The sequence below is a fragment of the Pseudophryne corroboree genome, chromosome 5 (genome assembly GCF_028390025.1).
Source record: "Pseudophryne corroboree isolate aPseCor3 chromosome 5, aPseCor3.hap2, whole genome shotgun sequence".
NCBI lineage: Eukaryota > Metazoa > Chordata > Amphibia > Anura > Myobatrachidae > Pseudophryne > Pseudophryne corroboree.
This window is the reverse complement of record NC_086448.1, coordinates 682,826,775-682,851,524: the sequence shown is the minus strand read 5'-3', so window position 1 is coordinate 682,851,524 and position 24,750 is coordinate 682,826,775. Positions and strand designations below refer to the sequence as shown.

Here is a 24,750-nt window from a genome sequence, read left to right as displayed (position 1 = left end):
TGTGCACTGGCTCCTCCCCCTATGACCCTCCTCCAAGCCTCAGTTAAGATACTGTGCCCGGACGAGCGTACATAATAAGGAAGGATCTTGAATCCCGGGTAAGACTCATACCAGCCACACCAATCACACCGTACAACTCGTGATCTGAACCCAGTTAACAGTATGATAACCGTAGGAGCCTCTGAAAAGATGGCTTCCAACAATAAACAACCCGATTTGTTTGTAACAATAACTATATACAAGTATTGCAGACAATCCGCACTTGGGATGGGCGCCCAGCATCCACTACGGACTATGAGAAATAGAATTATCGGTAAGTAAATTCTTATTTTCTCTGACGTCCTAGTGGATGCTGGGAACTCCGTAAGGACCATGGGGATTATACCAAAGCTCCCAAACGGGCGGGAGAGTGCGGATGACTCTGCAGCACCGAATGAGAGAACTCCAGGTCCTCCTCAGCCAGGGTATCAAATTTGTAGAATTTAGCAAACGTGTTTGCCCCTGACCAAGTAGCTGCTCGGCAAAGTTGTAAAGCCGAGACCCCTCGGGCAGCCGCCCAAGATGAGCCCACCTTCCTTGTGGAATGGGCTTTTACAGATTTTGGCTGTGGCAGGCCTGCCACAGAATGTGCAAGTTGAATTATACTACAAATCCAACGAGCAATCGTCTGCTTAGAAGCAGGAGCACCCAGCTTGTTGGGTGCATACAGGATAAACAGCGAGTCAGATTTTCTGACTCCAGCCGTCCTGGAAACATATATTTTCAGGGCCCTGACTACGTCCAGCAACTTGGAGTCCTCCAAGTCCCTAGTAGCCACAGGTACCACAATAGGTTGATTCATGTGAAACGCTGAAACCACCTTAGGGAGAAATTGAGGACGAGTCCTCAATTCCGCCTTATCTGAATGAAATATCAGGTAAGGGCTTTTATAGGATAAAGCCGCCAATTCTGATACGCGCCTGGCTGAAGCCAGGGCCAACAGCATTACCACTTTCCATGTGAGATATTTCAAATCCACTGTGGCAAGTGGTTCAAACCAATGTGATTTTAGGAACCCTAAAACTACATTGAGATCCCAAGGTGCCACTGGAGGCACAAAAGGAGGCTGTATATGCAGTACCCCTTTGACACACGTCTGAACTTCAGGAACTGAAGCCAGTTCTTTCTGGAAGAAGATAGACAGGGCCGAAATTTGAACCTTAATGGATCCTAATTTTAGGCCCATAGACAATCCTGCTTGCAGGAAATGTAGGAAAGGACCCAGTTGAAATTCCTCCGTAGGGGCCTTCTTGGCCTCACACCACGCAACATATTTTCGCCAAATGCGATGATAATGTTTTGCAGTTACATCCTTCCTGGCCTTGATCAGGGTAGGGATGACTTCATCTGGAATGCCTTTTTCCTTCAGGATCCGGCGTTCAACCGCCATGACGTCAAACGCAGCCGCGGTAAGTCTTGGAACAGACAAGGTCCCTGCTGGAGCAGGTCCTTCCTTAGAGGTAGAGGCCACGGGTCCTCCGTGAGCATCTCTTGCAGCTCCGGGTACCAAGTTCTTCTTGGCCAATCCGGAGCCACGAGTATCGTTCTTACTCCTCTCCTTCTTATGATTCTCAGTACTTTTGGTATGAGAGGAAGAGGAGGGAACACATATACCGACTGGAACACCCACGGAGTTACCAGAGCGTCCACCGCTATTGCCTGAGGGTCCCTTGACCTGGCGCAATATCTGTCCAGTTTCTTGTTGAGACGGGACGCCATCATGTCCACCTTTGGTTTTTCCCAACGGTTTACAATCACTTGGAAGACTTCTGGATGAAGTCCCCACTCCCCCGGGTGGAGGTCGTGTCTGCTGAGGAAGTCTGCTTCCCAGTTGTCCACTCCCGGAATGAACACTGCTGACAGTGCTATCACATGATTTTCCGCCCAGCGGAGAATCCTTGCAGCTTCTGCCATTGCCCTCCTGCTTCTTGCGCCGCCCTGTCTGTTTACGTGGGCGACAGCCGTGATGTTGTCCGACTGGATCAATACCGGTTGACCCTGAAGCAGAGGCCTTGCTTGACTTAGGGCATTGTAAATGGCCCTTAGCTCTAGGATATTTATGTGAAGAGACGTTTCCATGCTTGACCACAAGCCCTGGAAATTTCTTCCCTGTGTGACTGCTCCCCAGCCTCTCAGGCTGGCATCCGTGGTTACCAGCATCCAATCCTGAATGCCGAATCTGCGGCCCTCTAGAAGATGAGCCTTCTGTAACCACCACAGGAGAGATACCCTTGTCCTTGGAGATAGGGTTATCCGCTGATGCATCTGAAGATGCGATCCGGACCATTTGTCCAGCAGATCCCACTGAAAAGTTCTTGCATGGAATCTTCCGAATGGAATCGCTTCGTAAGAAGCCACCATTTTTCCCAGGACTCTCGTGCACTGATGCACTGACACTTGTCCTGGTTTTAGGAGGTTCCTGACTAGCTCGGATAACTCCCTGGCCTTCTCCTCCGGGAGAAAGACCTTTTTCTGGACTGTGTCCAGAATCATCCCTAGGAACAGTAGACGTGTTGTTGGAATCAGCTGTGATTTTGGGATATTTAGAATCCACCCGTGCTGACGTAGCACTACCTGAGATAGTGCTACTCCGACCTCTAACTGTTCCCTGGACCTTGCCCTTATCAGGAGATCGTCCAAGTAAGGGATAATTAATACGCCTTTTCTTCGAAGAAGAATCATCATTTCGGCCATTACCTTGGTAAAGACCCGTGGTGCCGTGGACAATCCAAACGGCAGCGTCTGAAACTGATAATGACAGTTTTGTATCACAAACCTGAGGTACCCTTGGTGAGAAGGGTAGATTGGGACATGGAGATAAGCATCCTTGATGTCTAGAGATACCATATAGTCCCCTTCTTCCAGGTTCGCTATCACTGCTCTGAGTGACTCCATCTTGAATTTGAACCTTTTTATGTAAGTGTTCAAAGATTTTAGATTTAAAATTGGTCTCACCGAGCCGTCCGGCTTCGGTACCACAAACAGCGTGGAATAATACCCCTTTCCCTGTTGTAGGAGGGGTACCTTGATTATCACCTGCTGGGAATACAGCTTGTGAATAGCTTCCAATACTGCCTCCCTGTCGGAGGGAGACGTTGGTAGAGCAGACTTCAGGAACCGGCGAGGGGGAGACGTCTCAAATTCCAATTTGTACCCCTGTGATACTACCTGCAGGATCCAGGGGTCCACTTGCAAGTGAGCCCACTGCGCGCTGAAATTCTTGAGACGGCCCCCCACCGTGCCCGAGTCTGCTTGCAGAGCCCCAGCGTCATGCTGAGGACTTGGCAGAAGCGGGGGAGGGCTTCTGCTCCTGGGAAGAGGCTGCATGGTGCAGTCTTTTTCCCCTTCCTCTGCCCCGGGGCAGGAACGAGCGGCCTTTTTCCCTCTTGCCCTTCTAGGGACGAAAGGACTGGGTTTGAAAAGACGGTGTCTTTTTCTGCTGAGAGGTGACCTGGGGTAAAAAGGTGGATTTTCCAGCCGTTGCTGTGGCCACCAGGTCCGATAGACCGACCCCAAATAACTCCTCCCCTTTATACGGCAATACTTCCATATGTCGTTTGGAATCCGCATCACCTGACCACTGTCGCGTCCATAACGTTCTTCTGGCAGAAATGGACATCGCACTTACTCTAGATGCCAGGGTGCAAATATCCCTCTGTGCATCTCGCATATATAGTAATGCATCCTTCAAATGCTCTATAGTTAATAATATACTGTCCCTATCCAGGGTATCAATATTTTCAGTCAGGGAATCCGACCAAGCCACTCCAGCGCTGCACATCCAGGCTGAGGCGATCGCTGGTCGCAGTATAACACCGGTATGTGTGTATATACCTTTTAGGATATTTTTCAGCCTTCTATCAGCTGGTTCCTTGAGAGCGGCCGTATCAGGAGACGGTAACGCCACTTGTTTTGATAAGCGTGTGAGCGCCTCATCTACCCTAGGGGGTGTTTCCCAACGTGCCCTAACCTCTGGCGGGAAAGGGTATAGTGCCAATAATTTATTAGAAATCAGCAGTTTTTTATCGGGGGAAACCCACGCTTTATCACACACCTCATTTAATTCATCTGACTCAGGAAAAACCACTGGTAGTTTTTTCACACCCCACATAATACCCTTTTTTGTGGTACTTGTAGTGTCAGAAATGTTCAATGCCTCCTTCATTGCCGTGATCATGTAACGTGTGGCCCTACTGGACATTACGTTTGTCTCGTCACCGTCGACACTGGATTCAGTATCCGTGTCAGGGTCTGTGTCGACCATCTGAGGTAACGGGCGTTTTAGCGCCCCTGACTGTGTCTGAGACGCCTGAGCAGGCACTAATTGATTTGTCGGCTGTCTCATGTCGTCAACAGTTTTTTGCAAAGTGCTGACATTGTCACGTAATTCTTTAATTACCACCATCCAGTCAGGTATCGACTCCCTAGGGGGTGACATCACTAACACAGGCAATTGCTCTGCTTCCACATCATTTTCCTCCTCATACATGTCGACACAATCGTACCGACACCCAGCACACACACACAGGGAATGCTCTGATAGAGGACAGGACCCCACTAGCCCTTTGGGGAGACAGAGGGAGAGTTTGCCAGCACACACCAGAGCGCTATATATATATACAGGGATAACCTTATATAAGTGTTACTCCCTGTTATAGCTGCTGTATTTATATATTAGCTGCCAATAGTGCCCCCCTCTCTGTTTTACCCTGTTTCTGTAGTGCAGGACTGCAGGGGAGAGTCAGGGAGCCGTCCTTCCAGCGGAGCTGTGAAAGAAAATGGCGCTTGTGTGCTGAGGAGAAAGGCTCCGCCCCCTTCACGGCGGCCTTTTCTCCCGCTTTTTTCAGGAAACTGGCAGGGGATAAATGCATCCATATAGCCCAGGAGCTATATGTGATGCATTTTTTTTAGCCATATAAGGTTTACATATCGTTTTTATTGCGTCTCAGGGCGCTCCCCCCCAGCGCCCTGCACCCTCAGTGACCGGAGTGTGAAGTGTGCTGAGAGCAATGGCGCACAGCTGCAGTGCTGTGCGCTACCTTATTTGAAGACAGAAACGTCTTCTGCCGCCGCTTTCTCCGGACCTCTTCGCTCTTCTGGCTCTGTAAGGGGGCCGGCGGCGCGGCTCCGGGACCCATCCAGGCTGAACCTGTGATCGTCCCTCTGGAGCTAATGTCCAGTAGCCAAGAAGCCCAATCCACTCTGCAGTCAGGTGAGTTCGCCTCTTCTCCCCTTAGTCCCACGATGCAGTGAGCCTGTTGCCAGCAGGACTCACTGAAAATAAAAAACCTATTTAAAACTTTTACTTCTAAGCAGCTCAGGAGAGCCACCTAGCTTGCACCCTTCTCGTTCGGGCACAAAAATCTAACTGAGGCTTGGAGGAGGGTCATAGGGGGAGGAGCCAGTGCACACCAGCTAGTCTAAAGCTTTTACTTTTTGTGCCCAGTCTCCTGCGGAGCCGCTATTCCCCATGGTCCTTACGGAGTTCCCAGCATCCACTAGGACGTCAGAGAAAAATCTTTAAGTGTATAGCTCAGATATTGCTGCCTACAAATTCCCGAAAAAAAGTCCAATTGTCGTGCCGACCAAGAAAAACATAAAAATCTGGCAGTATGTACCTGGCTTAAGAGTCCGAACACAGCAAGGCAAAAGTCACAATCCCTAGAGGCATGTCCCCTAAAATGGCATGGATGGGGACAGACCAAAGACAAAATAGTACTGTAAGTCCATCTGTTGTAATGACCATAATCATATCCCGTTTTAAGTACTAAGTCACAACTCTAATAAATACAAACTAATTGTTTGTAAATATATATATATATATATATATATATATATATATATATATACACATACATACATACATACATACATACATACACACACACACACACATTTTACACACATCTGTGTGTGTCTCTCTCTCTCTCTATATATATATATATATATATATATATATATATATATCTATCTATTACACACACGGCTATATCTTATTTACGGTGGGATCATGCATGCGCAACAACCTTATACACTGATCTTTCCTCTATAAAATACAAAAAGGAGAGATGAGCATGTAATGAATTGGAATTACAAATAACCTTTGTTTTGTCTACAAATAAATAAAAGACAACCCCTCTTATGTGTAAAAAGCAACCTTCACAGCATAATGTCTAGCAACTGATCTCAAGGCTGGAAGTTAAGAATGATAAGTGCTATCCATTTTACTGCCACAATCAGGTCATTACAAAGCACATTATTTTTTTGCCCCCCCAAAAAAATGATAATAATCTTTCAAATAAAAAAAACAGATGTAAGTAATGCTTATTGAACACTACTGAAGTATAACCCATTGCAGTTATATGGCGACAAGCATTATATAACCACTCATAAAAGCACGCTATCACAATCATAACAGGCAAGAGATAACTAACTGCAGATTGTTAACAGCAGAAGGAAAACCTGCTTCACAGTCTTGTGATTAATTTCCCCCTTCTAGAGCAGAGATAGGCAGCCTGATGCACTTCGGGGGCTGCCCTATAACCTTCAAATAGGGCGCACATTACTTTAATACCACATTCAGATCGAAACCTCAACTTTAACCCGGTTCGGACCCTGCACACAGAACACGGTTTCAATAATTCCCTCCTTTCACACCAGGGTGATGGACCTGGGTTATTCCTGGGGGGTGGTTTTCAGGTTGCCGAATGTCGGGATCTCGGCGGGAATGACGACCCCCCTGGAGGAAGAATAAATAGCGTGACTGTGCCCGCAAGGGGCTCATTTGCGCTCGCCACGCTGTCTGTATTGCGGCGGTCGGGCTCCCGGCGCCGGTATTCTGGTCGCCGGGAGCCCGGCCACGGCATACCATACCATACTACACCCATTCCTGGGTCATCACCCTTCACACTGGACTCGGGTCTTTCAGTGACCTGGGTCTTGAGTTTAGCAGCAGACACATGGAAATGTCTTGTCCCTCCGCTACTGTCCCCACCAAATAACTCCATTTAGGCGTGAGCCGTATCTTACCTTTCACACACACACACACGCCGGGGCACTGACCTAGGTTGTAAACCCGGGTCAGACCCATTCAGACATAAGCAGGACCCTGGCTGACATGCCGTGCCCTAGCAATATCCCGGGTTTTTGCTTACGTCTGAAAGGAGTATAAGTCTCAGAAGTTAAATTAACATATTGAATCTTCAATTTTCTGTAATAACATAGAACAAAGAACAAGACGGGGGTCGGAAATAGGGCCCTGGAGGGCGGCATCCCCATCACTGCTCTAGAGCACATTTTAAAAGACCAGTATGACAAGAGAGCTCTGAAGACAAAATCATACCTTCCTCCCCCTTAAGGTGTCCATCCACTAGTAATGTGAGGTATCGCATGAGAACCTTGCATGCGATACCCCACCAACTCAGCTGGCAGCTCCAGATCTCCAGATCCAAATTGGAGGTAAAACACATGATGACATTTTTCACACAATTTATCGGCCAGATGGGTGGAAATAGTGTAAAAAAGTGCCATATCGCATAAGTGTTTGGGCACCTTTACTTTACCAAAAAAGTGTGCTAGTGCCACCAAAGCGCAGCAAGCTTGTTCCTATTGAACTGGATAATTCATCATAATATTAATTTGTAAGATGCAATAAAACACAGCAGCGCCGGAAATTAATTTACAAATCATACAATGCATATTTAAAAAAAAAAAAAACAATCTAGAGGGTGAGGACAATGCCGAGGCAATAGGAGCTTGTGGGGCAGGACTGGGATGGTAGAGGGAATAGTGTCAGGAGTAGGACAGGCTAGAGTGAAGACACTTGGAAAGAGTGAAGGTTTGGGTAGAGCCTGGGCAGGCAGTAAAGGGAGTTCCATAAGTGGGGAGCAGATTGGGAGATGTCTTAGGGGTGAGATGTATTACTTGAGAGGACAAAAGGCATACAGTACATGCAGATCAGAACACTTGGTTTAGGCCAGACATCTCAACCTTGCGACCCACAACACAATGCAAACTCTTGCGGCCCAAGTTTACTTTTTTTTTAAAAAAACAATAGAATGCGGCCCACCACCACCAGATGAGTTGCTGTTGGCACATCTGCCATAATCGGAGCATAGCGTAGCCCAATCGGCGTTAAGCTTAGCTCCGATGAGGCAGCAATCACCGTTCTGCGTATGCACAAGATAGTGATAGAGATGGGGAAATGTCCATGGGGGAAGCTGCTGCGCATGCCCGGCTGTCTTTGCAAAGCTCTGTTCCCCCACGGCATCCCGTCTGCTCAGCACCACTTAGCACTGAAGCCGTAATGCCTTGTATGTGTGTGTGCCCGACTGCCCTGTGTACACAGCTGCCCTAATTGCCGGAGGATTCTTCTGGAATCTTGTAGAAAAAGGTCTCTCTAAGAAGGTAAATTGGAGGGAGCTGGCACAGGAGGCACAGAGGGCTTGTGGCTGGAGGGGACACAAGGAGCAAGAGGGGTTACCAGGAGGTATGTGGCTGGACTGGAGAGGGGAGCGCAGAGTGATACATAAGGGAGAATAACACAGCTCCCAGCTTACAATATTAAAAGTTGTTTATTTCCAGATACTGGACATCACTTTATTGTTAGTTTTACTAATAAACCTTTGAAAATAGCATGCAAGACTTTCTTTCGGCTCACACAAGACCTAGACCTTGATTATTCAGACCCGGTCGGGATTTTGAGTTTAACATGCCTGGTTTAGGCCAAAAAAAGGTCTGCTGTTACACCGTGTAGCTGAATAGTTCACTTCTGCCTAATGCCAAAATGAGTAATAAGTTCAGCAGGGAGCATTTATGAAACAGGTTCCACGGGTAACTGTAGAAGAGGTGGTGCTCCGCATAACAACCAGATTCTAACTCTTTATAGTTCCCAATGGAAGATTTCATAAATATCCCCCAATGTATCCTGTTTAAATGTACAAAAAGAACCTGCCTTCAGAACATTAGTCTCTTCCTGCCAAGTGTTCTACTGCAGGCAGCAGAGGCAAAGGCAAGCCAGATATGCATACAACTTCTTGCTTGTATTTTGAATAAAGCCCCCTTTCATCCTTATCTGATTACACTCTCTGTGCTCCACTACAGACAAAATGAAAAGACTGTTCTGTTAGAACCCAGTGCGAAAAAAAAAAAGAAAAAAAAATTCTTACGTCATACAATGCATCCAGCTCAGCGCATATTTTCTACAACACACCTCAGCCATCTTAAAATTGCTAAAACAAAAGATTATTCTCTTCTAGTTCTATGAAGATGAGGTGTGGCTCATAGGGTAGACAGTATCTAGGGGGACAGTCGTCAGGTTGACCACTATTGGTCGACAGTGACTAGGTCGACACGGCCATTAGATCGACTTGGACAAGGTCGATAAGGGAAAAGGTTGACGTGAGTTTTTTTTTATATATTTTGGGTGTTTTCTTTGTAAAATGACCGGGAACCCCAATTAATGTTCTGTATCCCCTCACCATGCTTCGGGCAAGGTTACTATTCCCAATCGTAGTCCACATGGATCGTAAAAGTATGAAAAAGTTTAAAAAATGAAAGAAAGAAAAAGTGGGAGGAAAACACTCATGTCGACATATTGACCATGTCGACCAATAGTTGTCGACCTAATGTGTCGACCTTAGTGCTGTCACCCTAAAGACCGGATACCATAAAGATGTGCTTTGTTTTACAACAATGTAGTCTATGTATCACAGCCTGGTATTGCAAAATAAAGACTATTGATGTAAAAAATAAATTGCAGTATTTTCAGATGATTGTGATTTGACAGTAATAACACAATATAGGTTGTAAGGAAATATTTCACAGTATACATGCATAGAATGGAAATGGAAGGTAAATGACACAGTGCCCCTAGTGGCCGTGGAATAACAAATCTCAGATAACAGTCAACCTGCAGAAACTTCTACAAGACTAGGAGGGAATCATTTTTCAGTATATTTATCCAAGTATTCTTCTAATATACCATATTTATTTTATCAAAACAGAAGAAAAGTAACTGAAACACGAGTAGACGCAAATGCGCCTTAAGGTGCGTATGCACCAGAACGATATCAGCATGATGTGCCCGATATGGGCACATAATTCACAATATCATCCAGTATGATACTAACAATGTCGCTGACGTCGCACTCCCGCGCGTCATCGTTCGTCGGACTTGCATCGATGGGCGGCATCACTTGTGAGGACCGTGCTGCAGAATGCCACCATCGCTCCCAACATCAGCAAGTGTGCATGCACCTGCCAATGCCGGGTCTCGTTGCAGACGATCTCTTAGCGATCTAGTTCTGGTGTGTATGCACCTTTAGATGAAAAACTGCAGCGGATTCTTATAGATGGAAACGAAATGCATTACAAATATAGCATGCAAAAATGTAAAATGCTGAAACAATGAGTGTGTGAAATACTTGGCATGTAGCCATGGGGCCTTATTCAGAGTCAACCCTTAGGGTGTATACACACTTGCCGATAAAGTGAACGACGTCACTCATTTTCACCCTTCCTGAGCAACGTTGTTCACTTTCCTCGGCAAGTGTGCATGCCGGCAACGACAACTGATGCGGAGCATCATGAGCCGTTATCGACCCTCGGTGTCGGCGGTGCATACATGCTCAATCTGGAGCTGCCTGCATGGACCGGCCGCTGCGTGACATCACTGAGTGATATGAATGGTCATATCGCTCAGTGTGTATGGGCGGCTGCCAACTGCCTGGCCCGGGAGGGGAACCACTAGACGACGTCGTTCAGAGAGCGACGTCGTCTAGTGTGTATGCACCTTACGTGCGAGACTTTTTTCTGCCTCAACTTCTGATTTTTTAAACGTACATATGTATAATTTTGCAATTTCTGCAACTGGGGGCTTCACTGAATATGTAATCACATGCAGTCACCCCAAAGGTGAAGTAAGGGGCGTGTAGTCTCAAGTCCAGACAAACACGACCACCAAAAAGTCTCAAATGCAGTATCCTGAAGGGGATACGGTCGTTAGGTCAACACAGCTTAGGTCGACAGGTCAAAAGGTCGACATGAGTTTTTCACATTTTTTTTTTCATACTCAATGATCCACATGGACTATGATTGGAACGGTAACCTTGCCCGAAGCATGGCGAGTGAAGCGAGCCAGGTGAGGGGACACGGTGCACTAATTGGGGCTCCCCGTCACTTTACGAAGAAAACGACTCCAAAATCAACCAAAAAGTCCATGTTGACTTTTTGACCTGTCGACTTAGTACATGTCGACCTGATGACCATGTTGACCTAATGCATGTCGACCTTCCATGGTCGACCTAAGTTGTGTCTATCCAACGACCCATACCCTCCTGAAGGGATCTGAATTGTGTAAGTGTAAAGTTGATGACGACTGTGACGCTGCCAATGGTGACGACATCTGTTTGGTCGCAAAAGTGAAACACGCCCACTTATTCGAATACATGAAAGAAAGTCCTTAACACAGCAAGGAACCCTCCTTTTTCACAACTAAAGAATGCACAACTGGGGATGGGGAAGCCTGCACATAAATTTTTAAGTGATAACATTCTATTCTGATGCTCCAAGCCGCTTTGATACTTATTAGCTGTACTATCCCCCCATTAGCTTGAAATAGATTTACAAAGTGTACTGCGATTTGACATTTTCTGTACCGATAGTGATGTCACTACTCCAGTTGCTATACATGATCATCTTAGCAAAGTATCACAAAGGCAGGGAGTAGCAGCCCCAGACTGACTAAATAGATCGCAGAGATAAGATATTTATTTAAATTGAAAATACGTTTCAGTTGGACTCTGAAGTAGTCCCATAGGGGCTGATTCAAACGCGGTTGCCACTAGATGGCACAATTTGTTTGTTGCTCTGATCAGGCACAAGTGAAGCCTTCTGAGGTAGCAAGAAATGCAAAATGTCTGTGTTTGGGGCGCTTGAATGCGTGACAAGCACAATAAATAAAGGGCGCCCAGATCAATTGAATTTTTCCGTCGGGTTCCCATTAATTATAGCGCGCCCAAAACAAACTGAATTTACCCTCTAGTTTGGTTACAAATGGACATTTGGGAACATTTACGAACTGTAATGCGCAAGCAACTCTATAAAGGTTCTGAAGCCAAATTAACCACAGGATATAATTTGTCTCGTGGCTATCTGAAGATAAAGGACAGGTGTTGGATTGATACAAGTGACAGGTACTTTTTTATTTTTTGCAACGCTATTTGCTTTCATACACATTCCTAAACCACAATTACCAGAAAGTGGACAGGTACTACAATGTTGATATTTGTTCCACGTTCAACTGTCTGAATCCAACAAGTGGCCTTCACAAGGTCATAGGAGGAGACTACAGCCAAAGTTCTCTGCAGAAAGACTGCAGCCTGCCAGGTCCTAAGTGCATGACCCTATCTGACATGTCTGCATATGTATTAAGTTCCACTCAGATGATGACATCAGCAACTCTTTCATCATCTGTTAATTTATAACAAGCTGGTGGTTTGTCTGTTTTTATTACAGTGACGTACTGGGTTTGACCCATATACACACTTATTCCTTTGGGAAATACCTCTCGTTGCCTCACACGTATGTAATCACTGTTCTTACTAGCACCTATTTCGCAACCCTTTGCTTACTTTTTCAATAAACTTAAAACTTATTTACCTCTTTAAATGGTTTGAAAAATACATGAAGGTTAAACAAGAAAACAGGACAAGAGCAGTGACTTATTTAAAAAAAAACGAATAAATTAGCTTTGGTAATAGTTCTGATTATTTATATTAGTGCTGATATTAGGGTACAATCCAACAGAAGACAATCACTGTCACATAGTAATAGAAAATCAGGACATCCAGGTGTCTAGAGGGGTCAGTCCTGCAAGAATAACACACACCTTAAAATGTTATAGAATACTTATCTCACTGATCCTACTAATCTAATTTGTACTTGTGCTGTGTATTTGTCCTATGATTAGCTTTTGTAGGTCATACTTATGCTGTTATTGTGTAATATTTTTATGTATTAACAGTTCTTTATATAGCGCACACATATTCCGCAGCGCTTTACAGAGAATATTTGCCCATTCACATAATTCCTTGTCCCAGTGGAGCTTAAAATCTATATTCCCTACCACATGTACACGCACACACATTCACGCTAAGGTTGATTTGTAGGGAGCCGACTAACCGACCAGCATATTTTTGGATTGTGGAGGGAAATAGGAGTACCCAGAGGAAACCCACGCAAGTATGTGGAGAATATACAAACTCCACACAGTTAGGGCCATGGTGGGAATCGAACCCATGACCTCAGTGTTGTGAGGCAGTAATGCTAACCATTACACAGTCTGTGCTTCCCATGCAGAAACGTTGGTGGCGATTCACATGTTTTGCATGCCACCCGCTATATATGAACAGCGCCCAATAAAGCAATTCAAAGGTTTCTCTGTTCGGGGGCCCATTAGCATTGATGCGCCTAGAAGCACCGGGTTTAGCAACTCAAAGCATAAACCGCCGTTAGGGCGCCCAAACAGACTTTGTACACATTTCTTCTTGCACCTCAGGATGCTGATAATGTCTCCCCCCGCAGCTATAGGTGTCTCAACAGAGCAACAATTAAATTGCTCTGTCGGGTGCCCATTCTTATAGATGACCAGCACGGTGCGCCCAGAACCGCTACAATTCCCACGTCTTGAGGTTTGCAATAGAATTGTGTAATCTGTTCCAATATGGTTAACAAAATGGTAACAAATATGTGCAGCTTATAAATGTGAGACTTCACAGTATGGAACTTACTGCTAATCAAATCTGACCCTAATCTAATATATTCTAATAAAATATTCAGAGTTACATATTTCCAGTGGTAAAAAACTGGACATCTGAGAGTCCTAACCAGGGGCCTGATTCAGATGTGGTTGGAGGAGCGATCGCTGCATGCTTACATGGCAGCAGTAGCGATAGCACCAATATGGTAATGCAGCAGCAGCAGGCGTCACACTTACTTCATGCATTACTGGTATCGGATTACCTGCGACACCACTAGCAGGCTGCATAACCCATGGTGTCACACAAGCCAGTCGCCACAGGTCCTACCAGGAAATATCCATCCTCTGACGGAGATCCTGCCCCGTCCCTCTTCACCAACAGCAGCAACACGCCTCCATTTTGGAATATGGAGGCCATTGCCGACCCCAAATGGCATCAGACTGTCGATCGCCGACAGTCTGATGCCGTAGTGCGACCAATGTCACAGACCCGTACTGCACATGCACTGTACAGATCTGACGCACGGGCAAAGTACCAATCTTCTGTACTTTGCGGCATGTGCCGCAGAAGCGTTGTGACTTGAAATCAGGCCCAATGCCACTATCAGCACCATTTTACATTGTAGACCATCCTAAACTCTTCACCATGACTTTACTCTTCCATTTGGTACAAATGCTCGAATCCTGATCTTCTGACTTGCTGTCGCCTTTCCTTTTGCTAGAATGAGGTTATAAAAACAACTTTCCCAAATGGCCAATAATAATTAGTGAAATAATTAGTGCCATGATGCACAGGTAAATTTTACAGCACATAAATCAGGAGATTACGCTCATAAAATACCACGTATACCCCTTTCAGACATAAGCCACAATCTGTTTTTTTTGCGCATCGACCCAGGTCAGGCGCAAAGAGTCTGACCCGGGTCTGTGACCCTTCAATCGACCTGGTTTATAACTAGGACTTGCAACACAGGTCAGTTCCCAGGCTTATATGAGAAAGGTATGACCCAGGACAAGCATAAAATAAATTAATTGGTGGGGGACAGTAGCGCTTGGAGAAGACATCATCTCCAAGCGCCCACTGTAAACCAGAATACAGAGTACAGTGTGATGGGCAGTACGGATGGTGTAATGGTTAGCATTACTGCCTCACAGCACTTCGGTCATGGGTTCCATTCCCACAATGGACCTAAGTGTGTGGAGTTTGTATATTCTCCCCGTACTTGCGTGAATTCCTCTGGGTACTCCAGTTTACTCCCACAATCCAAAAACATTGGTAGATTAATTGGCTCCCGATAAAATTAACCCTAGTGTGTAATTATGCACATGGGCAGACTAGATGGGCAAAGTGGTTCCTATCTGCCAACAAATTCTATGTTTCTAATGGGGATAACCTGGGTTGTCACCCATGTGTAAACGGGGGAAAGTACAGAAAATCCTAGCTTCAACCCATGCTAAGTGTCCTGGGTCTGAGCTGGGTTAAAGCTGGGGTTTAAGCCTGGAATGGGTATTAGTTTGTTGCTCAATGTTTCCTGGGGGTTTCCTTTCATTAGAAAATAAACAAACTGCTTTGTAGTGTAATGGTCACCTTCAATCCTGAATTACTGCAACTGAATCAGCTGGCCGGAGATGGGATTTAAGCACGAAAAAGTGTCATCATAATTCTCTTTTTCCAAATTTATAGAGACATTAAAAGCAGCTCAACATTGACCTCCCAACTCATTAAACTTACAGCGTGGATATCAGTAACAATTTGTGTGTTGAACAGCTAGTGTGGTATGCTGGGAGCTGTAGTTCAGCAGCAGCTAGGGAGCTACAGGTCACCTATGTTTCGGTTTGTTTGTACAGAATGGGATGGATGCACAGTTTGCTACAAAATTAGCATAACATAAAATAAAAAAAAAGAAGTATTCACAATCATGCATTTACAGCCATTTCCTCAGAGGTGCATATCTTAAGATGTACACAGCACCACATCAGCCACAAATGCATGCATTTTATGACCGACATACACAACATACACTTAAAATTATGTTAAAACCTTTATATTGCTTACGTAAACACATGGAGGAAATAGGCATCAGAACAGCATGTATAAAATGTATAATATTTGAAAGAGCACCTATCAGCATCAGCCAGTCACAAGCCGTTCGCTAGTGCTTGGTGACAGTCCTCTTCCAGTATTAGCGCCTCCTCCTGGTCAAAAACAAGTAGTACAGCTGTGCTGGGCACATGTGCGCCTGACTGCTGTGTTTGCAGGTGCCTGAACGCAAATTTTCATAGGTGTGTATGCGTGCGGCCACTGTCTGTGCGTGCGCACAAATTCATTCAATATGCATTATGCTGCGCCACTATCATTTGCCCATTCAGAGTGAAATTGTAACTGTTCAATTTTCTATTCCAGACACCATGCAGGGAGGATATTCTTGCCGTTTACAAACAAATAATTCAAAAAGCACATCAATTAGGTCTTTAATGTGATCACATATACTGAGATACCCTTCTAAACTTTCTTATAAAAAGTTAAACTTAAAATAAAAAAAGATTGAAGTGGGGGGAAAAAAAACAAAAAACAAGCAAGGCTAGAAAGCAAAGACAGGACTATTCCTGAGCGTCCTGGTGTTTATAGTGCACATGGACAGAAGTCTACCGTAGCATGAGGCTCCATTTCCAGCCTTTATTTCCGCTCTAACTGCCACAAATTATACAACACTACAGCTGAACGCTGGGCCCCTTTCCTTTCATCTGCACGCCAAGAGCAATCACATTACCCTGGTAACCAGCGCCCACGTGACCAGCACCTGCTCTTCTGGCTGGATGCCATTGACTCAAGCCATCTGCTTCCCTCAATCAGCTTTCAAACATTGGCAACACCTGCACTGCCGCGTTTTGTGGTCCCCTAGTATTTATATACATATATATATATATATATATTTTTTTTTTTATTAGTATCCTAGTGAATCAGTGCAAAGGGGAAAAAACAAGCAAACAAAATAAGAAAAACAAATAGCTTTAACACATTCCCCTCCATTTATTTTTTTGCAACCACATTACATATGAACAGCACAAAGCTAAAGGAAAGTATGCTTCACACTGCACTTCAAGCTAGGCATTTTAATGGTTAAACATGCCCTACCCCACACACCCTACCAAGACTACCCTCCACACCACCCACTTCCTTTGAGCGAGTTGTGTAAAGGACCATAGGCAACTTTAAGTCTTCTAGTTCCTTGCCAACAATATGTACAAAGCTGTAAAGGGGAAAATAAATCAAAGCGCTCTCTATGAATATTCATGAACCACGTTCTTAAATTTTATTAAAGCAGTTCATCTGTAAACAGGAGAATCCATGCTTATCTGAAGGGGGACAACCTTCGTTACTGCAGGCCGCAGATTGAAGAGCTCATACCTGCCAGTGACGCCCGTCAAGTTGTAAATAAAAAAATATATAATTAAGACAAAAATTAAAATGTAAACAAAAACTACAAAATGCAATCAGGAGTTGCACCCTGGACAAAATGTATACAGCTACCTGTTCAACTTTAACACGAATACAAGAGACACTGCAGACACGAGATAATATACAATATACAGCACATGCAGCAGCTCAGGGGTTACATGGGGGGAAGCTTCCTATCTTCCAAAGAAAAACCGCACATTCAAACATACAAGTGAGCTTGAATGGAGCCTCAGTACGAAAACACTACAATTTTTATTCTTGAGAGATTGTTTATCTGATCACTTTGTTGAAAGTTATTTCCATAGAATCCACAAAAACATACTCCCGCACTCTTCTACACAGCAGACAAGAGAAAACAACACTTCTAATTACAGCATGGCCCAGCAATCAGCAATGTTTAGATAGTGTACCTCGTCTCATTAAATACATGTATGCAGAAGTCATCAGAATGTTTGGATTATTTTTCAAATTGATTAACAACATATTATTCAATTGTTGCTCCAATTGAGCACGAGTGCGTGTGTGCCTATTATTTCTGCTTGCACCTTTCTGAGGTAGTGACCAGAAATCGTCCAAAAGTTCCTCTATCGGGTGCCCAAAGTGCCGTTTTTGGCAGTGCGCTGAATAGTTTGATGTGTTTAGCCGTTTTCCCACGGCAAAACCTGGAGCTTTTTGGAGCAGCAAGTGTGGCAGTCGCCCCTGATTGGAACAGCAATTGAATAGCTTCGCCAAACACCCATTACTTACAGCACTCCAAAAAAAAAAAAAACAAGTGACTTGCAAAGCTGATATTATTAGAATATACAAACTCTGCAGTTAGGGCCATGGTGGGAATCGAACCCGTGACCCTGTGCTGTGAGGCAGTAATGCTAACCATTACACCATCCGTACTGCCCTGGTATATTCAATTGTTGCTCCGTTCGGGGGCCGTTAGCCGCGAAAGAGAGATTTCTTCTCGCTGCCTCCTGAGGCGAGAAGAAATGTGCGAAAAGCCCCCGTTTAGGTGCCCTAACTAGGACTTTAGATGGGATTAGCCGATATTCATGGTTAAACCCCGTCTGTTTGGGTGCTTGAAAAGTAGTGGGCGCCCAAGTCAGAGCAACAATCGAATTGCTCTGATGGGCGCCCAAAAAAACATTTCCATCACCCCGTCAGAGCTGATATGGTGTTACTACTTGCAAGAGAGGCATGGGTTTACGAACACAAGCTTCAGATGTGTCCTCATACACCTAGCCTCAATACGCCACGCTGCGCGAGATGCCTGGCGCAAGACAGACCGGTCCCTTGCAACTCTGCTAGCATCATGAGTCTTTTTTGCAGAAGTTGCGCCTTAGTCGCTTCGCCATGCATCTAGGATGCACCAGGAGACGGTGCGGATTAATTTGATTTAGGGCATTTGTATATTGTGTGTAACTGTATGCGGAACACAATGGAACTTGTATTGGAAAAAAGCAGCAGCTACTGCAGTGTAGCATTTTGTATACATATTCAGAGACTCAGTCGCACACAGATACATATGAAATTTATGGGTTCACTACGATATGCCGGCGGTCGGGCTCCCGGCGACCAGCATACCGGAGCCGGGAGCCCGACCGCCGGCTTACCGACAGTGTGGCGAGCGCAAATGAGCCCCTTGCGGGCACGCTACGCGCGCCACACTATTTTATTCTCCCTCCAGGGGGGTCGTGGACCCCCACGAGGGAGAATAAAGTGTCGGTATGCGGGCTGTCGGGCTCCCGGCGCCGGTATGCTGGTCGCCGGGAGCCCGACCGCCGGCATACTGAAGACCACCCGAAATTTATCAGCACAGTCTGCTGGTGCGTCCGCATCACGTTGTAACTAAGGCACATTGCGCTGGCGTGCAAAGAGGGGCTGTTTGGCACGACTGCAGCAATAATGTATGTGGACACACCTGTAAAACAATGCATTACTGTAGAATTCGATCTGTGAGTATACATATACAGGTCAAATTCTACTGCATCTTAATCTATTAACAGCAAAATCTTGTAGCTATAGTAATAATGGCAAAAAAGAAAAAGAAAAAAAAAAAAAGGACTCTCAGAAGCTAGGAAACCCATCTGTTACCATCATAGGCTAAAAGTCAGCCAGTACTTTGTAATGGGGTATCTGTTGTGTGAAAGGGAGGGTTACCTTTGGTGTAATATCAACACCGACCATCAGTCCCTGTCAATTAGTGAAATGCAGCGAGCGGACATCAAAGGTGAGGTATATAAGAGGAGTCAAAGGAGTTTTATCCCCTCTTATTGCACAAATGCCATGTAATGAAAGGCAACTGCCCATGGATAAAGGTTTCATTTCAATTAATTGTAGTTCTAAAGACATCAAGACACCACATAAAACATATACTACATAGCATCTCTCATCTACACAATCCTTTCTAATGCGGTCACCATGAAATGTATAGAATTCAGGATTCTTCTGTGCCAGGACGTTAGACATTGGTTGCCATCATAAGCGTTTGAGACAGGTGCATACAGGCCCCTGGGTCCAGGGGGGCACCACACTGCACTCATATTTAATTACTTACGTCTCCGGAGAAGTCACTCTGGAGGCCATTTTCCCGGTAATTCGTGCATGCACAGTAAAGATTTGTCTACAGAAACATGGAGGGCGCCATGTTTTCAGAGACCCGCTCATGCGCACTAGAGACAAGTTTCTGGGAACACGGCAGGCAACATGTTTCCGGAGATATGAGCAATCTATGGCATTGCAGAGAGGAGCTGGCACATGGGTTTCACACTCTCTTAAGTCGTCCCTGGTTGCCATGCCATTTAGATTAGGACCTTATAATACTCTAGTAGCAAACCTATTTCAAAACATCATAAATATTTGTAATAATATATCAATATAGCATCAGCTCACCAATGGAGTATCAGTCACAACACTCGGCCGGTCTGAGCCGAAGCTTACTCAGACTGGCTGTCAGAGCCCCTTCTGCCAGGTCCAGGAAATCTCCTGAGCTTGACACGCACCCATTTTTTGGAGAACGATCCCCCAAATACTGCGGCTAAGGGGGGACTGAGAGCGATCAGATTTGTGCTTATACTATTGGATTTGCATACAAATCCGAATCAGGCCTAGTGTCTGCTCGCACCAAAGCTGGGCACTGAGCGCTGCAGAATTTTTAAATAGATTATCAGTAGCCTGTTTGATACTTGTCATCGTCTAGGTGCACTTGCATCAGCCCAGCCTATACTTGGTGCAAGTGATACGTCTGGAAACGTCTCCATCTGCAGTTCTGGCCAATCCTGCAGAGTCAGCAATTTGGTGACTACACACCTTTCTGATGTTTGCCTACATGAGAATTAAATGCTATAGCCTGTCAGTTGTAAATGGAAAGGAGACCGAAATATAGGTTATAGTAAGAACTTACCGTCGATAACGGTATTTCTCCTAAGTCCAAATGATAACAATGGGATATGATGAAGCGACAGCGGATTTGCACCAATCGGTCAAAGTTTTTCCGGCCTTCCAGCAAGCAACGGGCCCGTCCATATATCCCCGCCTCTTTGCTCAGCCAAATCAGTTGTATTCCAAAGCTCAAGGCAGGAGCATCATAGATAGCTCTAATCAGACGATAAGAACACACATGCACACCCTTCCGTACAAGAAGGAAGAGGATAGGGAGTAAAAGGATCCTCAAATCACGTGCGTCAGGGTGGGATCCCTGTGGACATAGGAGAAATACCGTTATCAACGGTAAGTTCTTACCATAACGTATATATTTCTCCGGCAGGGTCCACAGATTATCCACAGGATAACAATGGGATTTCCCAAAGCAATTTAGTGGTGGGGACGCTCCTGATTGGACAGGAGAATCCTTCGCCCGAATTCAGCGTCATAGGAGGCAAAGGTATCCAAGGCATAATGTCTAATGAATGCGTTAATGGAAGACCATGTGGCTGCCTTACATATCTGTTCTGCTGAAGCACCACGTTGTGCTGCCCATGATGGACCTACCTTACGAGTAGCGTGAGCAGAGACATTAGTCGGAACAGGAGCATCAACTTGAGAATATGCTTCTGAAAGAGTTATCCGAAGCCATCTTGTCAGCTTCTGCTTATTAGCAGGACCTCCTCTCTTGTGAAATCCGTAGAGAATGAAGAGAGAATCTGTCTTTCTGATGGCACTGGTACGATCCACGTAGATCCTTAATACACGGACCACGTCCGGCGATGCATCTCCCGCAGAAAGGCCCGATACCTGGAAAGCTGGGACTACAATTTCTTCATTAAGGTGGAATTTAGACACTACCTTTGGAAGATACCCAGATCTAGTTCAAAGAACTGCTTTATCTGGATAAAGAAAAAAAAAATCAGAAATGGGGAATGACATGATAATGCCTCTAAATCTGATACTCTTCTAGCTGACACCATAGCCAGTAGAAAGAACTTCAGCTATCAACTATTTAAGATCCACTTTATTAAGTGGTTCAAACGGGGCAACTTGAAGAGCATTCAGGACTAGACTTAAGTCCCAAGGCACTATAGGATGAACAAAAGGAGGTTGAATGCGCAGCATTCCCTGGAAAAAAGTACGCACATCCTGTAAATTGGAAATTTTCTTTTGGAACCATAGTCAATGCTGATACTTGGACTCTCAAGGAAGCCACCTTCAAACCTTTATCCATTCCTGCCTGAAGGAATGCTAAGACCCTGGAAACTCTGAAAGATTTAGGGTCCATTTTCCGTTCAGTGCACCAATGAATGGTATCCGGACTCCAGGTCGACAACAAAAAAGTCGACACACCTTAGGTCGACGCCAATTGGTCGACACACCTTAGGTCGACATGGACAAAATGTCGACATGGACAAAATGTCGACAGGAACAAGGTTGACATGGAAAAAGGGTCGACATGAGTTTATGTTTTTTTCTTTTTTCGAACCTTTTCATACTTAACGATCCACGTGGACTACGATTGGAACGGTAATCTGTGCCGAGCGAAGCAGAGCGGCGCGAAGGCACCATGCCCGAAGCATGGCGAGCGAAGCGGTGCACTAATTGGGGTTCCCGGTCACTCTGCGAAGAAAACGACACCAAAAAAAAACATAAAAAACTCACGTCGACCTTTTTCCATGTCGACCTTGTTCCTGTCGACCTTGTTCCTGTCGACCTTTTGTCCATGTCGACCTAAGGTGTGTTGACCAATTGGCGTCGATCTAAGGTGTGTCGACCTTTTTGTTGTCGACCCTGAGTCCCAGACCCCAATGAATATAGGTTTGCCATATTCGGTGATAAATGCGAGCTGAGGAAGGTTTTCTTGCTCTGAGCATAGTTTGAATTACCTGTTGTGAGAATACTTTTGACTTCAGGATAGAGGTCTCAAGAGCCAAGCCGTCAAAGACAGTTGATCCAGATGTCTGTGATAACAAGGACCCTGCATCATTAGATCTGGACGTTGAGGGAGCAGAAGTGGAACATCCAGCGACATCCTCTGCAGATCTGTTTACCAATGTCTTCTGGGCCAAGCTAGAGCTATTAGTATCACGGCACCTTTTCCTTGCTTTATCTTTCTCACCACCCTGGGTAATAGGGTGATTGGGGGAAACACATAAGCCAGATGAAAATCCCATCTCACCGACAGGGCATCCACAAAGATCGCTCTTGTTGTTCAGACGGGACGCCATGAGATCTATCTCCGGCAACCCCCACTTGTCTTCTAGAGTCTGGAAGACCCCCGGGTGTAGAGCCCATTCGCTTGCCTGAATGGCGTGTCGACTGAGAAAGTCCGCTTCCCAGTTTAGGACTCCCGGAACGAACACTGCGGACAAGGCTGGATGATGAAGTTCTGCCCACTTTAGTATGCGACTTACCTCCTTCATCGCTTTTCGGCTGCGAGTTCCTCCTTGATGGTTGAGTTACGCTACTGCCGTCACATTGTCCGAGGGGATCTGGACTGGTTTTCCCCCGAAGAATGTCCTTTGCCTGAATCAGTGCCTTGTATATGGCCCGAAGTTCCAATATATTTATTGGCAGGCAACTTTCTTCCTTGGTCCATTGCCCATGCAAACACAACTTTCCTGACACTGCTACCCAGCCCTGGAGACTGGCGTCTGTCACCAGAATTTCCCAATCTGATCTCCAAAAGGGTCTCCCCTTGTCCAGATGGGATGTCTGTAGCCACCAGGCTAATGACCTTCTTACTTTTATCATAAGAAACATAGTCTGTTTTTATAGTCTAATGCAACCCATTCCATTTGGCAAGAATCAGATGCTGCAGAGGCCTCGAGTGGAAATGTGCATACTCCACCATGTCGAATGTTGACACCATCAAACCCAATCACGCGCATTGCTGCATGAATGGATACCATTTGATTGTGTAACAAGTCCTGAATCCTTGACTGGACCTTGGATATCTTGTTCAGAGGTAAAATTACTCTCTGAAGACTTGAATCCAGTACAGCCCCCACGTGAGTCATCCGTTGTGACGGAATCAGAGACGATTTTGCCCAAATTTTGAGCCACCCATGGTTCTGCAGACACGTTATTGTCTGTTGCAGATTACATAAAAAGCAATTCCTGCTTCTGTGCCAGGATTAAAAGATCGTTGAGGTATGGAAATATTCTTATCCCCTGCTGGCGGAGATAAGCTGCCATTACCACCATAATCTTGGTAAATACTCTGGGAGCTGTGGCTAACCCAAAAGGTAGGGCCTGGAACTGAAAATGCTGTTGGAGGATAGCGAACCTGAGATAGAACTGATGGGACAGTGCTATAGGAACATGTAGGTAAGAATCCTGTATATCCAGGGATACCATATAATCCCCTGGCTCCATGGCCAAAATGATGGAACGTAACGTCTCCATGTGAAACAGAGGTACCCAAATGTATTTGTTCAGTACTTTGAGATTGAGAATGGGCTGAAATTACCCATTTGGCTTCTGAACTAAAAAGAGAGGATAAAAACCCTGTCCTCGTTGTGCAGGAGGAACTGGAATGACTACTCCAGACTGAAGCAATTTCTGAACTGCCTCTAACAAAACCCTGGCCTTCGTCTCTACCAGAGACGGGCTGGTACAAAAAAAAAAAACCTTCGAGGAGGATGCTTCTTAAAGGCAAAAGCATAACCTAAAGATATACCAGTTCTTCCACTCAGGCATCTGTTGTAGACTGCTGCCTGATCTGTGCAAACTGAAGAAGTCAGCCCCCCACCCTGGGGTCCGCCAGGTGGAGGCCTGCACCATCAGGCTGATGGCTTATTATCTGTTTTCCCAACCGGTCCTCTGGTAGCCCAATGCTATTCAGTCTTACCAGACTTCTTGTATTGGGGCTGCTTGCCATCACTTTTTCCTTTAGCTTTTCCTTGAGAACGAAAGGGCCAAAAAGCCGGAACTTTAGGTTTGAAATTGTATGTGGAAGGAAACTTGACCTTCTTGGAGTCTGCTTCTGACTCCAGAATATGTCAATTCTTTACCAAAAAGAATATCTCCAGAAAAGGGGAAAGATTCCAAAACCTTCTTAGATTCTGAA

At 45.3% G+C, this 24,750-nt stretch overlaps 1 protein-coding gene across 1 annotated transcript in view; it reads right to left on the bottom strand.

The window, feature by feature from the left end:
- The window catches only part of CHD7 (chromodomain helicase DNA binding protein 7), a 168,633-nt gene that overhangs the window by 60,347 nt on the left and 83,536 nt on the right, over positions 1 to 24,750 (bottom strand). The gene's annotated exons all lie outside the window — the stretch shown is intronic.